The 18250-nt window shown below is 37.1% G+C and overlaps 1 protein-coding gene across 4 annotated transcripts in view; it reads right to left on the bottom strand.

Annotated features, from left to right (window-relative positions):
* PPARG (peroxisome proliferator activated receptor gamma) overlaps positions 1-18250 on the bottom strand; it is a 128028-nt gene that overhangs the window by 87222 nt on the left and 22556 nt on the right. For all 4 annotated transcript variants that reach the window (XM_061197280.1, XM_061197281.1, XM_061197282.1 and 1 more), the window contains exon 2: positions 16764-16837. The gene's annotated coding sequence lies outside the window, so the exon portion shown is untranslated. The remainder of the gene's footprint in view (positions 1-16763; positions 16838-18250) is intronic.

The raw sequence follows: 18250 nt of genomic DNA, 5'->3' as shown, positions 1-18250 counted from the left end.
GTGGCCCCCACTTGCCACAACTAGAGAAAACCCTCGCACAGAAATGAAGACCCAACACAGCCATAAATAAATAAATTTTAAAATAAAAAATAAAAAAATAAAGGCAGAAAAAAATTTTACAGACCTGCCAAGGTTGTGTCCTCAGACTCCCCAGAGGTCCTCTATCCCCAAGTTGAGAAAACTAATGTAAGAAACCAGGAAAATGTCCTTAAATTGTGAAATCTGGGCTTTAAAAAGACCTTTTAGATTACTGTTGATATAACAATGCAATATTTTTTTTTTACTTTTTTTTTTTAAAGCAATGGGATGCTTTGTGTGTGTGTGTGTATGTGTGTTTAATAATTTTATTTATTTATTTATTTTTGGCCGTGTTGGGTCTTCGTAGCTGTGTGCAGGCTTTCTCTAGTTGCAGCGAGTGGGGATTACTCTTCGTTGCAATGCGCAGGCTTCTCTTGTTGCGGAGCACGGGCTCTAGGTGCGCGAGCTTCAGTAGTTGTGGCACACGGGCTCAGTAGTTGTGGCTCGTGGGCTCTAGAGTACAGGCTCAGTAGTTGTGGCGCACGGGCTTAGTTGCTCCGCGTCATGTGGGATATTCCTGGACCAGGGCTTGAACCCGTGTCCCCTGCATTGGCAGGCAGATTCTTAACCACTGCGCCACCAGGGAAGCCCCCAATGCAATATTTTTAAATTCTGAAATTCTCTAAGCCCAAGAATATATTTGTTGATCCCCAAAAATCTGTGGATCCCAGTTTGAGAAAGAGATGGTCTCTTCCAGGTCTAAAATTAAATCATTCTAGGAAAGTAGATGTTTATTTTCCTGAGTACTTCTTAGTGAATCATTCCCTACATGTGGGCTCATTAAACTGCGATTTGGGAGAGAATACAATGAATTCCATAGCATCAAATCATGTCGAAAAATTCTTTCATTTTAAGAGAGAGAGATTCTCAGGTACTAATTTTGGCAGCAGGATGAGAAGCATTCAACCTTAATTCCACATATGTGGCAATGAAAGGCAGATAGAAAGCATTTCTCTGGGCTCAAACGAAATGATCTTTTTGATTATATAAAGAAGTGTGTAAGAAAATAAAAAGTGAGAGAAGAACAATAAAAAGGCAAAAAGCAAACAGCTCAACTAAAAAATGGGCAAAGGACTTGAATAGACCTTTCTCCAAGGACATACCGATGTCCAATAAGCACATGAAAAGATGCTCATCATCATTAGTCATCAGGGAAATGCAAATCAAAACCATAATGAGATATCACTTCATACCTACTAGGATGGCTATAATAAAAAAAATATGGAATGTAACAAGTGTTAGGGAGGATGTGGAAACTGGGAACCTTGTACATTGCTGGTGAGAATGTAAAAAAGTACAGTAGCTGTGGAAACAGTATGGCAGTTCCTCAAAAGGTTAAATACAAAATTACCAAATATGCCAGCAATTCTACACCTAGGTATATATACCCCAAATAATTGAAAACAGAGATTCAAAAAGATACTTGAACACTTGAATGGTCACTGCAGCATTATTCACAATAGCCAAAAGGTGGAAACAACCCAAGTGTCCATTAACAGATTAATGGATAAACAAAATGTGTTATATACATGCAATGGAGTATTATTCAGCCACAAAAACGGAGTTCTTGATACATGTTCTAACATGGATGAACTTTGAAAACACTGTGCTAAGTGAAAAAAGCCATATACCAAAGGACAAATATTGTATGATCCCACATAACTGGAATAGGCAAATTCATAGGGACACAAAGTAGAATAGAGAACCATGGGCTGAGGGATGGGTGATGAGGTGTTAATTGTTTAATGGGCAAAGAGTTTCTGTTTGAGGTGATGAAAAAGTTTTGGATATAGATAGGGCTGTTGCTCGCACAACACTGTGAATGTAATTAATGTCGCTGAATTGTATACTTAAAAGTGAGAGAGTGGCATGGACATATATACACTACCAAACGTAAAATAGATAGCTAGTGGGAAGCAACCGCATAGCACAGGGAGATCAGCTCGGTGCTTTGTGACCACCTAGAGAGGTGGGATAGGGAGGGTGGGAGGGAGGGAGATGCAAGAGGGATGAGATATGGGAACATATGTATATGTATAACTGATTCACTTTGTTATAAAGCAGAAACTAACACACCACTGTAAAGCAATTATACTCCAATAAAGATGTTAAAAAAAAAATTGGTTAAAATGTCAAAATTTTGCTACATATATATTTACCATGATAAATAAAAAGTGAAAGAAGATGGGCAGCTTGTCATTTAATGAGTGGACATCTAAACTGCTAAACTGTTAATGATCTAATAGAGATATGAAATATGCAACATATTGTTTTAATAGGAAAACTTGTTCTACAGTCAAGGACCTCAAGAACTATCAGTAAGAAGTGTATGATTAATCCCCTATTCTACCTGCGTCTTTTGGAATTATGGAGCTCTCCGTAACTGGTTTATACCTATCAAGTAGTACAAACTTTAATTCTATGGCTCAAGTTAATTATTAATCATCCTTAGCGATGAATGTTAAAGGCTTCAAGGATAACTGAAAAAAGCTGAACTATAAATCTAAATATGCTGATTTCCTATTACCCTTTTTATCCCCTTCTAGCAGAGGTGATAATAGATGATTAAGTGGCTATCAGAATCCAGGAGAGAAAGGTTAGAGCACAATTGTTCTCCCCTGTAGGTTCTAAGAGCAGAAAATAATACTATTTTTTCCTATTTTTACCTTACAGTGTTTTGCAAGAAACAACAGAGCTTTGCCAGTGCTATTTAGATGCTGAAGAATTATTTTTATTTGTTCAGTTTGTGTGCTTTGTTTTTTAACTTGATGAGTGATTCTGATGGAAGCAAGTGCCATTCTTGGCTGAAAGATACTGGGATTTTAACACCTCTTTTATGACATGAATATATGTTTCAAAGGACTTTCCCAAATGTAAGTCAACTGTACTGTGAACAACGACCTCTTACTACCTCTTCAGACTTTGGGTCTGAGACCTTACTCAACAGAGCCAAAAAAGCATGCATGCCAGCTGCCATCTTACATGCTCTGCTGTGGTCCTCCTTCTCTTTTGATTTGGGCTGCTCATTCTCTTAAAAAACTTGCCAAGTAAGTAGAAAGAGAAGTATCTTTAGTTTTTCTCAGGCTGTTTGGAATTAAACCCCTGAGTGCAGAAAGGTGACACCTATTCATAATAAATATTCTGTTGTTCGTGGTTTCCCTTCCCTGACTTCTTACTGAATGCCCAGAGGCCAGGTTCTCGAATTGCCTAAATATAAACAAAATGCTTGTTTCCTGACGGAGACCTCATCTGCCAAGATTCCACTCAGTCTACTGATTTATAGGTGGTTCTAACTCTAAGTACAGAAGTTTGTAACAGGAGTGGTGACACTGCCTATGTTCAGGTAAACAGAACGGCTAAAATAAAATCAACAGCAGTCCAAAGAGGAAGAAGCAAATTGGGTTAAAACATCCAGTTTCCTTCTCTTTTACCACTTGATTCTTTTCACTCTACCTCTCATATTTCAAATTACAAGATAACCTCTTTCTTTTTTTTTTTAAATATATGTTTTTAAAATTTTATTTATTTATTTATTTTTGGCTATGTTGGGTCTTCGTTTCTGTGCGAGGGCTTTCTCCAGTTGCGGCGAGCGGGGGCCACTCTTTATCGCGGTGCGCGGGCCTCTCACTATCGCGGCCTCTCTTGTTGCGGAGCACAGGCTCCAGACGCGCAGGCTCAGTAGCTGTGGCTCATGGGCTTAGTTGCTCCACGGCATGTGGGATCTTCCCAGACCAGGGCTCGAACCCGTGTCCCCTGCATTGGCAGGCAGACTCTCAACCACTGCGCCACCAGGGAAGCCCAAGATAACCTCTTTCAACACAACTTGTTCGTATACCACAGTAAATTGGTCACTCAGAATAACACGGTGAGAGTGCATATTTTGAAAAAAATAAGCAAATACTTAAAACTGAACAAACTTTTAAGGAGAAATAAAAATCAATCTTCCTTCATGTTCATGTTTTCATAGGATGGCTGATTCTATAAGCTATGCTACTTACTATCTTGACTCAAAACCCAAGATAACTGTAAAGCTTCCACTGATCATTCAGTTTTTGGATACTTGGTTATCTTGCCCAATATTTCAGTTTCTATCCAAGAATCAAACAGCCATTTATTAAAGTCAGCATTTTCATGTATCCCATGTAAACAAATAGTCTTAATCTCTATCTCAGGGAAAGGGAAGACCAACGACAATCTGCAGACTTGAAGCTTGGTAATGAAAGAGAGTCAGATATCTTCAGGTCACCAGATCGCTGAAGACAGAGTCTGCTAACAGTGAAATGTCAGCTCTGGTTTTAATTCCTACCAGAGAGATAAGAATCAGTAATTCCCAAAGTAGTACTAAGTAAAACTGATAATATTCTGGAAAGTAGTATAAAGTCTATAAAAGTATGCATTTGGAAAAATATTCCTGCAGTCAATCTTCGCATTGAAGTACATTAGCCAGAGATATTTCTGTTGATTTTGTTACAGCTGCAACTTTTCCAATGTACGAAGCATTAAAGTTACAAACTGGCTTGCTGGTTGAGTGGTCTGGAAAAAGTATATTCTGTCTCACTGGACTGCTGTAAATTTAAATCCATTTCTTCTATTTCTCAGCTCATTTTGGCAGAATACTTCTAGCTAAAAGTGTAATAAACTATATTGTCATACTTCAGGGTTTTTACAACTCCATCTACCGTATTTGGGAGTCGGGGGGGGGAGCAAGAACTCATAAGGAAGTAAAGGGTATTATGGTGACATTTTGTAACCTTTAGCTAGCTATGGACAACTGAAATCATGTGTTTAAGATGGGAAGCATTACTAATTTGGGATGATTTCTTGTGGCTTTTTTTTTTTTTCTTACACCAGCATCACTAAATATGTTCAGGAATAGATTTCTGTTTTTCTTTAAATCATTTTCCCTCCATAATACAGAACACGATTCCTTTTAATGAAGGCAATATTCTTGGTAAAATTTAAACTGACAAAAGATGGGAAACTAGATTACTAATTAATTTGTAAGTTTCTACAAAAGATCATTTTGAAAAACGCTAAGACTTCCATTAACTGTCAGTCAATTCACCAAGTACAGTTCCCTTTCTACAAAAAACCAACATAGTAACCAAATGAAAAAAACAAAATGATACAGATACATTGAAAAGTGACTATCTTGACATAATTAACACACCCCTGAATTGTCATGGAGGAGAAGGGAGACCAAAGGGGAGAAAAAGCACAGGAAGCCTATTTAGTGGCAACACTTTATTTTGTAATTCAACTTTCATTCATTTAATATGTATTTATTGAGTTGTTATTATGTATCAAGCATTATGCTCAATGCTGAGGACATATCAGACAATAGGATAGAGGTCCTTGCCTTCAAGAGTTTACAGTTAATAACACACTGACATTCTAATAACTTTTAATAAGGGGGAAAAGGGATACAGGCAGAAATTTTGAATTGAGGACTTAAATTTCTAAACATTTCCTTTGTATCTCTAACTTTAGTTATTCCTACAAGTTCCTTTGATATATAAAGCTATATGATTGCCCTCTCTGTGAACAGATCAAGGCTGCCGCTTTCCACAATGCTTAGAAAATTAAGTATTGGAAGGGTCCTTAGAGACCCATTTGTCTTCTCTATCCTAATCTGTCAACGTAAGGGAAAACTGAGGCCAGAAGAGGGGAAGTGATTGATTAAGGTCACGTATCCACCATGTCTATTTTTATGTGCTTTTTTCCAAGTAAGTTATAACTTTGGAGGTATCATTACAACTAGTGCTTTAAAAAAATCTATGTTTTAGAAAACAAACTTATGGTTACCAAAGGGGAAAGGCGGGGGTGGGGAGGGATAAATTAAGAGTTTGGGATTAACATATACACACTACTATATACAAAATAGATAACCAACAAGGACCCACTGTATAGCACAGGGAACTATACTCAGTATTTTGTAATAACCTATAAGGGAAAAGAATCTGAAAAGGAATATATATATGTATAACTGAATCACTTTGCTGTACACCTAAAACCAACACAACATTGTAAATCAACTACACTTCAATTAAAGATAAATAACTGGGCTTCCCTGGTGGCGCAGTGGTTAAGAATCCGCCTGCCAATGCAGGGGACACAGCTTTGAGCCCTGGTCCGGGAAGATCCCACATGCCGTGGAGCAACTAAGCCCGTGCGCCACAACTACTGAGCCTGTGCTCTAGAGCCCGCAAGCCACAACTACTGAGCCCGCGTGCCACAACTACTGAAGCCCGCGTGCTTAGAGCCCATGCTCCGCAATAAGAGAAGCCACGGCAGTGAGAAGCCCATGCGCAGCAATGAAAAGTAGCCCCCGCTCGCTGCATCTGGAGAAAGCCCGCGCACAGCAACGAAGACCCAACACAGCCAAAAATAAATAAATAAAATAAATTAAATTTTAAAAATATTCTTTAATAAATAACTAACTAAATAGGGGACTTCCCTGGTGGTCCAGTGGTTAAGACTCCGCACTCCCAACTCAGAGGGCCTGGGTTCGATCCCTGATCCCTGATGGGAGAACTAAGATCCCACATGCCGTGTGGCACGGCCAAAAAATTAAATAAATAAATAGGAAAAAATAAGGAAATTAAAAAAAAAAAAATCTTTATCTGATACCTTTTTCCTTTACCCTCCCTCTGGTCTCCACTGTGACACTAACCTCCAAACTTAGTGGAAGCAGTCTTTTCTCACAGGGTCTGCCTCTTCTTAATGTCTTTTGTGAGCCCTCAGCCCTGTACTACCTCCTCCTTCTCCAATGATTTGCACTCTTCCCTCCCTTCCTTGATTCAGCTTTTCTAGGAGAGCTGTCCTATTGGCTGCCCCAGTCCTCAGTGGCCTAAAATCGCTCCCTCCATTCATACACCACCTATTACCTTCTAACCTCCCCAAATACCCATTCCTCCCACTGTTCTTAAGCTATAATCTTAAACAATGATCTCCTCCTTGCAGCTGTTAATGGCATTACTCCTTTTTTTCATTCTTCTTGACAGTTCACTGTCATTTTACAATATTTCAGTAAAAAAAAATGTGAGCTTGGGAGTCAGAAGGATCTCAGTTTAAATTATATTTCTCCTGGCACTGGCAGTATGCCCTTAGACACGTTATTTCACCTGCTAAACTTCACTTTATTCATCTGTAAAATGGGGGTAATCATAATTCCTATGTGACAGGGTTGCTATGAGGATGAAATAAGATTGTATACCTGAAGTTGCTCACACAATGCCAGGTCCGTAGGAGGCACTAAGGGTTGTGTTCTTTTCCTCTTCTTCAAGCTCTCCTTGTTTGGCAGTGATGACCCTATCTACTCTTGCCACTCTCATCTTCCCCTTTTAAACTTGACCTGTGTGCTGCTTCTTGAGAAGCATTCTTCACTCTACGCTCATGACACCCAAAACAACGTGTCTCGTTCTGGCCTCCGAAACGAGGTTCAGTCCCGAATCTTCACCTCTCTCTAGGGCTTACTGAGATACTCCACCTTCACTTCAAATTCAGCAAGTCTGAAATCAACCTCATCTTTCTTCCCCCAAACAGAGTCCCTCTCCCATATTTCTTCCACCTCTCTATAGATCAGCCCAGAGTTCATTTTTGACTCTTTTCTTTCATCCTCTTTTTTATTCACTCACCAAATCTTACATTATCAAAATATCTCTTTCACTTGTCCCTTCCAAACGGAGCTTCTGTCACACCACTTCCCTCTCCCCAAATCTTCAAGTTCCCCAATGCCTCCTAGACGAAGTTCAAGTTCCTCGCTCTAGCCTTTGTATCCTGCCAAGCTCAGCCCTTTTCCCCTCTTACGTGAACCTCCCACTGATTCTAGAGTACAGTGTGCCCCTGACATCCTGAAATTCCTGCCCCATGATGCTCCTCATGTTTAAAATTTCCAGCTCTTCCTTCTCATGTTTCCGCATCCACACGTTCGGCGTTCAGCTCAGCTGCAAGCACTTCGTGAAACAACCACTGACTACTCCAGCTCTGCAGATGTGTTGTCTTCTATGAACTTGCACTATATGTTTTCCCTCAAACACACATCACCCAGCTCTGTGATTTAATTCTTTCATGTGGTCTGTGTTGGTATTGCCCTTGAAAAGAGACTGTGAGGGAGGAATGGCCTAATTCCACTTTGTCTAGAACAGGGCTGGATATAGAAAGTAGCTTGGAAATACTTGTTTAATAAACAACATATACAAATAGGAACAGCAACAACAATAAAACCTCCGTACGAATAACTGTTGTAGCCCTTTACCTGACTTAGCAGCCCTGCTTCAAATGCTATAGAAGATTGAAAGGCCATAACAAGTCTGTGAGCTGAACATTCCTCATCCCTGAATTATACAGGCAAAAAGTAGCTGATAAGGTATCTATGTGCTTTTATGGACTCATTTTCAACATCTGCAAAAAAATTAAAAAATGAAAGGAGGAGAAGTTGAAGAAGGAGGAGGAGGAGGAGGAGGAGGAGGAGGAGAAGGGGGAGGACGGAGAGGAGAAGCAGCGGCAGCCCCCACCTATGCAGAAGTTAAATCTACAAAATTGTAAAATACATATTATATCACAGAATTTTCTTTATTCAATTTTGCATCATGTTTTGCATCTCTCATTGGTAAATTTTAAAATAACATTTAGGCAAGAATGCTAATAGTATTATGCTTAATTAGCAGACATAAAAGTATATCTTAATCATTTAATTTTAATTACATTATAATTGTAACACTTGCATATTCCTTGCTAGGAACTGTTTTAAGTGCTAGGGACACCCAGAAGATAGTCTCTGTCTTCAAGAAGCTCACTACAGGGACTTCCTTGGTGGCGCAGTGGTTAAGAATCCGCCTGCCAATGCAGGGGACAGGGGTTCGAGCCCTGGTCTGGGAAGATCCCACATGCCGCAGAGCAACTAAGCCCGTGCTCCACAAGTACTGAGCCTGCGCTCTAGAGCCCAAGAGCCACAACTACTGAGCCTGCGTGCCACAACTACTGAAGCCCACATGCCTAGAGCCCGTGTTCCGCAACAAGAGGAGCCACCGCAATGAGAAGCTCACGCACCACAAAGAGTAGCCCCCACTCACCACAACTAGAGAAATGCCGCGCACAGCAATGAAGACCCAACACAGCCAAAAATAAATAAATAAAATAAATAAATTTATATTAAAAAAAATAAGACTAAATTAAGAGATTATTAAAAAAAAAAAAAAAAAGCAGCTCACTCCATAAAACTAACTACAAAACCAACAATAATCCAATACGATAATTGGTACATTCCAGGCATGAACTCAGTGCTGTGAGAGGAACACTGATGAGCCATCTGGAGTGGCCGAGCCCTAATATCCATGACGCAAATGGAGGCAATGAGACCGAGGGGGTAGGTTGAGGTAGACCACGAAGTCTGTAATGCTCCCAGGAAGGAAGGGGGGTGAAATGCAAACACAGTGTTTGAGAAAGAACTCTGTCTACTTGGAGGATGAAATGGAAATGGTGCATTGAGTTGGAGAGACAATTTGCAATAACTCAGGTGAGGAATAAGGAAAATCTGAACTAAGACAACATCGATGGAAATTAAAAAGTTGGAAAAACAAATTTATAATAGCAGCAATCAGTAGGTTCACACATAAAGATTTTGTTCCCCACTACAGCAGGGAGCAGAAGTGTTCAAAGAATTTATTCTCCTTGGACTCTTACTTGCTGTTGCTATTACTATTATTCCAAAGTCTGATGGATGAAAGGATGAGAATAGTTACTCCACATATTGAGAACACAAGTTGGCAACATTGTTAACTTTCACTCATCACTTAGGGTGAAAGTCAAGTCACCTCATCACATTCCAGCCACCGCTCATCCCAGTTCTTAAAAGGATGTGAACTTAAAGGAAGTTAGTCTACTTTGTGGGACTGCTTCCAATAAGCACTTTTTCTGGTGAATGTGGGGTAGGGTACAGATCTGTTACATTTCACCCTTTTCATGTAGGTGCATAAAATAAAATTTTAAAAATGAATTAGCACCATGAAAGAGCTTAATGCCTTTCCTGAACAAAGATATTACAGAGATATTGAAGAGTTGCAGAGATTCTTTGAACATATGCCATATCACACAGATAAGCATTTTATTTCCTCATTTGGAAAAGATGAAAACTAAAGGCAATGATTATAGTAATATCTTAAAGATATATAGTGCTGTAAAAATTTTCTAAGCACTGTATATATTTAATCTTACTTGATCCTCACAATCAATTCTTAACAGGTAAGGAAATTGAGGTCCAGAATATTTAAGCGATTGGCAATTAACAGAAAAGGACAGACTACAACCCAGGTGTCCTGATGTTCAGGTGTCAACTTTCAGGTGTCCTGGAAGCAGCAACTCTCTCTAGAATTACATACTTAGGGTTCTTCCAAAGTATAACGGGAGGTCAGGGCTGGTAAAATCACTTTCTCTGTTTGTATATAATTATTATAATACTTCCTAAATAATACTCCTTATATTTTCAGTGAAAGTAACAAAAAGCATTTTGTGGTTTATTATTCATGCTAGATTTCTCTGGATATTCAAAATGGATTACTAAAAAAAATTAGGTCTTGTCAATTGTACTTATTCTTCAGTGGTTATTTCTGTACACAAAAGTGCTCTCAATTTTATGACGCTATCTGGAAGAAGTTCAACAACACATTGTTAATACTCTACTGCTACAAAATAATTTTAAAGCTCCATGGGAATTTAGATTTGCACAAGTTATTAGGATGTGACCTTTCCCTTAGATTTCTTATTTTAGGATCAACTTAACATGGTATTTCCCCAGTGGGAACTGTTGTACTTCCTTCGCAGATAAGAAAAATAGCAATCACAAATTATAGTGAGTAAACTCAGGGAAACATATATTTCTGTGATGCAGATGAAACTGAAATCATAAAAGGGGGCCACACGACTTATTCCTTGAGTTTGAGAGGAAAGCCAAGTGGCTTGCTAACAAAAGAAAACAAGTCATGCCATTATGGTATTTCCCTGAAATTTATACCTAATTGTTTGTCCCAGCTACCAAGTCTTATGACTTTTAAAGATTATTAAAGATGTTTACGTCACTAAATTTCCTATGTCCTGTCTACTGGGAGTATAAAAGGTTAAAAATATCAAGCTTTTAATAATTTAAATGATTTCAGATCACAGGATCTGGACTGAAGGACAAGGAGTTCATAAGTGTGAAGAAAAAAAAAATCAAAACAACAACTAGAATAACACAGAGATCACAGTTGCTTCACATTATGGTCCATGGAATACTAGTGGCCTCCAATGTTTGAGCTCTTACTATATGATACTGTGGCAGAATTTATGAACATTATTGGTAACATATGAGTTACTGGGAGTATCCAAAGAATCAAGCATACTACAGCTAGGACTGCAGAGCTTATTGGCAATTTTTTTTAAAAAGGTAAACAAAATCATCGAAGGAGAGAATAGGAAGATGTACATTTTTCCTGCCAAAATCAATAATTTTACACACTGTTAGTTCATGAAAACATTAAAATTAAGAAATTAGAAAAAGATTAAAAAATTTTTTTCTCTTATGAGAATGAAAGTGTGGTTATAAATGAAAATCAAGTAATCGCCAAAAGTAATTTTTTGTATCCTCTTCTATCAGACATTTGTACAGTAGGTTTTATTAAAATTACTACTTGAGAACAAACACTGCTTTATTGAAATTATTACTCAAGAGTCTCAAATAATCAAACCCCTCCCCCACCATGCATTCTTCAGTTTAACAAACTGTTGATGTCATAGAAGTTCTTTTAAGCTTAATTTTTAGGAATTAACCCTCTACATTTTATAACAGTGACTCATGTTTTTAAGTAAAGATAGTACTCATTGTGATCAACTTACATGTTTTTCCAGAAGATATTTATTATACAGTTTAGACACAGCTAGGTTTTAAAATATTGTTTTTGAATGAAAAGATAATTTAGAAATCATTTATCACAATCCCTTAGTTTTACAGACAGTGAGGGTCAGGGATAGCAGTGTATTTACTTTCTCAAATACCACATACACATATTTAAAAATCTATGCATATGTATTAAGAACTGGAAGGCAACTTGTAGAAATTAAAATAGTTTCAATAAGGATGTTAAGACTATAGATAATTTTTTTGTTTAAAATATTCTTTATTGTTGTTATTACGTTGCTTATTTGATATTAAAAAATACAATACACTGCATTGTAGTTAAAAGCTGTAATCTCTATTTCATGTCATTAACTATAACACTTAACCCCCAAATGAACGTTCAGAATAAAAAGGAAAAACAAACACCCATAATCTTTTTTCTATTCATTGTACACTTTAACCATATGATTTTGCATTTTAAAATTTTCTCTTATCATTGTATCTTTATTCTAAAATTACTATTCACCTCAAATATTTAAACCACAAATTAAAAATATTTGATTGAAATAAATCCTTTAACAAAATTGATTTGTATCCTTCTCTCTGGATGTGCTACTTTGTTAAACCTTCATTTTTGCAAGTAATCATTCCTCTACAACAACTAGCAACATGCAGCCTTAAAGGCCATAGGGAGCTGCAGCACAGGTTTTAAATTCGATTTAAATTTGGTATAGCCTCAAGAAATCATCTGCAATTTCACTGCAACCAAGTTAGTTTTATCCTAACCCAAAACATGAACAACACCCCCATCACAATCCAAAAAACCAAAAACTACCCCAAACCCCATATTATGCTAATCTCTAAACAACTGGTGAAAACTCCTCACTCTCCACCCTCATTCCGCTGTCAAACACACAGAGCCAGAGCTAAATGATAATAGATTTAAATGAACAGAAATCATTTAAACATATGCTTTGGAAATATGTTTTTGTTCATTTTGCTACTAATATATCCTCAGAGCAATGTGAAATGTCATAAAAATGAATAATGCAGGAGCAATATAGTTGCTCAAACCCTTTAACATAGAAACTCCTCTTAAAGCAATTTGTCTGAAGAAAATGATTTTTTAAAAAGTGAAATATGTGCATGAAGATATTCACTATATGTAACTGTGTAAGAATAAACAGTAATTGTATAGTAATAAAAAATTAGAAGCCACCTGAAAACTGGCTTAGTAAATTCTGTGATATCACTAATACGGACTACTGTGTTGCCATTATGACACCTGAAAGCCAGGTGAAAAGGAAGAAAGACATGTAATCTAACAGCGAAAGCAGCAGAAATGCTACATATACCGTAACCGTTAGTAATTAAAAAATGTATACATGTCAACCAGAACTGAAAGAAACTATGCAGAAGTTAGAATAGTAGTTTATGTGTGATTAAGTGTGGTCTTTTTATTTTAAAAGATATTTTCACAGCTTTTCAGTAACAAAAACGTCTTAAAGGAATTTAATGTAAAATGAAACAAACCCAAGGGCCCAAATTCAAAAGCCAAAGTCATTTATCTGTCCTAGTGCCTAATCTTATTTCTGTTTGTACCACCTCCCCACCTTTCAGATTTTAGAACCCTATCTATGTTCCAGTCCTGCAGCCCTGAATTCATACACAGCAGCATAGCTAAGCAGAGAGTTTATTTACAGAGGGCAGGCCTGAACTCTGCATGCGAGCACATACAGAAAACGATAAAGATCGTCGTGTCCTATTAGCAATTTACAGAATTGTGATTTGCTCCACCCAGTACACCTATAATTGAATTCCTCAGCCATAAAATCATTGGGACCAAACAAGTTCAGATATCTTTTATCTAAACCCTTTTTTTCTCCCTTACCATCAGTTAACATATTTCTTATGGGGCTTTTCTTCTTTTTATAGATTCATTTGTCTTAGTTATAAATTAACCCACAAGCAACTCTCCCAACCACCCAGCTCTACTGTTTCCTGTGTACCAGGTTCCTTTCTACTTGCACAATTTATGATATAGGGGCCATTTAAACTGCCAGTTGGTAAATGATGTACAGGAAATCATCTTTAGATTTTTAAAAAAGATTCCTCCTAAGGAGAAATGCCCCCCAAGCAGAGATTCTCCTCATAGCTGGGCACCCTGGAAAGCAGTGGAGTGGAACTGCTGAAGACTTCTATTTCTTTTTCACTTCTTAAAATTGTGGTAAAAGATATATTACATAAAAATTGACCATTTTAAGCATTTTAAAATGTACAGTTCTGTGGCATTAAGTACATTCAGACTGCTGTGCATCCATCACTACCATCCAGAACTTTTTCATCTGCCCAAATGGAAACTACGTTCCCTTGAAACACTAACTCCCCACCCCCCGCTCCTCCCAGCTCCTGGTCACCACCACCCTACTTGCTGTCTCTATGAATTTGACTATTTTAGATGCCACTTCTGTTTTTTCTTGTTTCGCCTAAAGTGTGTGAACTAGTGTAGTTTCCAAAATTCGTTGAACACATAAGAGAGTTGCCGGCAAAAACCCTTCAGGGAAGAACTCTTAATACTTAGCATTTTGTTTTTCATGCCCAAACGCTTGAATTCAGACGAAACACTCATTTCCAGACGCCAGAGTACATACTTGCCCCTTACTTGGTCTTTCAAGAGTTTGGTCTTTTGATTTATCTATTTTTTTTAAAGTTAAACTGATTTTCAAAGCAAACTTTATACAGCTATTGATTTCCTTTAAGAATCAAAGTTCCCTTAGTACTGCTTATATTCACAGAATTCCCAGACATTTTACCTAAAAACAGCATGATCTTCTCTCATCTTCACCATTCAAATACAAGGCTACTAATTCTAAGTGCTTGTTCAAATGTTGTCCTGGGTAAAGAAGACTGGTGGACCAAGAGATCATTAATGAAATCTAAAGACTTGGTTTGAACACTGAAATCATACCCTGACCGTCACCAACTAAACATTTTGCTCAGAGGTGGTTTGTGAGGACTCGGAGCCTTGTGGGTTTTTTTTCCCCCACTCACAGGTTTTCTAGGGGCTGGAAGTAAGTGGCTGGAGAACTAAGTGGAGAGCAAACCTGTGGAGGTGAGGATGGCTCTGTGTATGGACAGGATTAAGAAACAGCTCAAGGAGTATCCTTGATGAGAAGAATGTTCTAAGGTTGTCAAACAAACAGAAACTTCACTCTAAAAAATCAGTAAAAGTCTAACAAGAATGATTAGTTGCAACATGAGTGACTCCAATGTAACTTTAAAAGAACTTTTCATCTTGAAATAATTTGAGGTTTACAGAAAAGTTGCAAAGATACTCGAGACAATTCCCACGTCACTTTCACCGGGCTTCCTACTATTAACATTTTACAACCACAGCCCAATGAGGAAAACTAATAAATGAAAATTGGCACACTACTATAAACGGCTTTATCTGGATTTCACCAGTTTTTCCACTCATGCCCTTTCTCAGTTCCAGGACCCAATCCAGGATCCCACATTGCATTTTGTTGCCACTGCTCCTTATTTCCTCCAGTTCCGCAGTCTTTTCTTTTCCTTTTTTTTTTTTTTAAGTGGCTTTATTGAGGTATAGTTGACATACAGAAAAGTGCACATATTTAATGTATAGTTCCCCAGATTTTTCTTGTCTTCCATGCCCTTGACGCTGTTGAAGAATGCTGGTGAGGTATTTTGTAGAATGTCTCTCTATTTAGATTTGCCTAACATTTTCTCATGATCCAACTGTCGTTATGAATTTTGGGGAAGAATACTGAAGACCTGATGTGCCCTTTTTGGGGGTATATAAGCTCAATATGTCTTATTACTGTAGATATTAACCTATTAACCTGGATCACTTGGTTAAAGTGGTGTCTGCCAGGATTCTTCTGCTTAAAGTTACTACTTTTCTCTTCGTAATTAATAAATATTTAAAGGGAGATACTTTGAGGTTCTGTCCATATTCTGCTCCACCTTTCACCTTCTAATTTGAGTATTCATCAGTGGGCCCTGCCTGTAGCAGTAACTGCTGCTGAGGTTCTCTGGTGGCAATTTTCCATTTCCCTTATTCCTTTAACATTTACTCATTTAAATTCTTCTGTAAGGAAAAGTTCTCCTCCTTCAATTTATTCATTCGGTCATTTATTTATATCAGTATGGAATCATGTATATATATATATTTCATTTTGGGGGTTGTAATCCAGTGCTATGGTTTTAAAAAATTTTATTTATATTTATCAAATATATTTGATATATATATATATTTATATTTATCAAATTATTTATATTTATCAAATTATTCCAGCTTTGGCCATTGGGAGCTGGAATAATTTGAACAATAAAATAAATAACTATAGTACTGGATTTTAATTCCCCAAATAAAATATATAGGCATGGGCATTGGATAAATTAAGCTACTTTCTTCTTTGTGACCTGGAATCATAGTTGCATGGCCTACAGAGAATCAGGAAAGATATTTTAATTTTTCTCTCAATTCAATTACAAGTAACACATGAACCTAATATAATGTACTTGTACTGAGACTTGTTTCTAAGGATTTGTGTTATTTCTCAACCTCTAGGTTTGTTTTGTTTTGTCTATCTTCGTTTTGTCTTAGACAAATACGTTACTGTGCTTTCCTTCCACTGACTGGTAAATTATACAGTAGAAAGTATTCTGATAGTCAAAATAAAAGCTCTCTAAGAAATTTTACAATAAAATACTATGAAGCATTTGCATGTTCTTTAAAAAAGACCCTTCTAAATACAAAGTTAGTAAAATAAATTCTGAGTTTACCTACCGTTAAAGGGTAACTCTTGCTTAAGGAAATGGCCTTCTTGTTTGTCTGTGGCTTAGAGTTGGCTTCTTTCAAATCTGAACAATTAAAAAGAAAAAAGATTTTTAATATACCCACATATTCAAAATTCTTAGACAACCTAGGACACCAAAATATACAAGCACAAATGAATGTATTTTCTCTGTTGGATTTCATCATGACTGTTCGCTTTCTCTGAGCTTAGAATGCTTTGTATTCTCTAGAAGCAACCAACAGACTGACTTGTAAATCATTCAGGGCTGCAGAATCTTCCTAAAGAGACATGGATTAGATTCATTTTGCCTACTCTCCTGTTCTGTCACTGATCATGAGTCAAGGTCCTTTGTCTCATCCATCTTTTTTGTCAAATTAATAAAGACACCTACGTTGGGCAGACTTAAGAAAAACTAGATTTTAAAAGGGTTAGTAATGTCAAGAGATAGATGACTGATAAAATTTATATACAGCGAAGATTACATTTATGAAAATATAAGCTCATTCTAGAGGGCATATGGCTGTTAAGCCTAAGGTAAAAGCATCACAACCATTTAGGGACAGTAGATACAGCACATTTCACGTGGACCAGATTTTTAAAGGAAGATGCAGAGAGCAGATTATCTGAGTAACTGTGCCAAAGGTCTAAGGATGTGTATCCTTGGCTCTTACAAAGGGCTCAGGGATCCTAGAATAGCTGTACAATCCGTAAAGACAAAACAGTACCCAGTGCCAAAGCCTTATCATCAGGGCCTTCAAAGTCCCAACATCCAGACCCAACATTCTGCACAGTCTAACCTACCCAAAATTCTAATTTTTTTTTTTTTTAATGCTGCACCTTTCCACTTGGAATTTGCAAAACCTATTCTATTACCCAATGCATGGGTAACATAGTGGATCATGAATATAAAATGTTTTCCCATTTTGTAATTTCTACTTCGAAAGAATATAAACTACAGCCAATGTATTTTGTTTGATTCTTTGTTTCACTCACATTGTTTAGTACTGCTGTTTGGAAACTGAAAACCTCCTAATGAACTCACTATCAACAATATGGTAACAATTTTGTTTTCATAATGGGGCATATTCTTCTATAGAAAGACCTAGCTTGTCAGGGTTTTAGACCTGTCTGCTTTGCTTTTTGACTGCTCATCTGTATCACAGCAGTTTACTCTCCATGTGAAACAAACACTCTTTCATTTGTTAGTCAAAAATGGAAGGAGTACCCACATCAAACCTGTCCATTACATATAACATGCGTAGCGCATGAGAAACAACTTTATAATGGATTACTATTTAGACTTTTTTCACCTTTAAGTCAACAAAAAAGTGCTTAAATATGTGAAAACAAAAGGAAAGAGTATTAATAAAGAAAAATTTGAGCAAAATCTCTATCTGAAAAATTAAATAATGTTGACTCCAGGGTAAGATTAAGTCATACTAGCTTTTCTTGACACTCATTCCAATTTCTCTTTGAA

This window comes from Eubalaena glacialis, chromosome 7 (assembly GCF_028564815.1).
Source record: "Eubalaena glacialis isolate mEubGla1 chromosome 7, mEubGla1.1.hap2.+ XY, whole genome shotgun sequence".
Taxonomy (NCBI): Eukaryota; Metazoa; Chordata; class Mammalia; order Artiodactyla; family Balaenidae; genus Eubalaena; species Eubalaena glacialis.
This window is presented reverse-complemented; position numbering and strand designations above follow the sequence as displayed.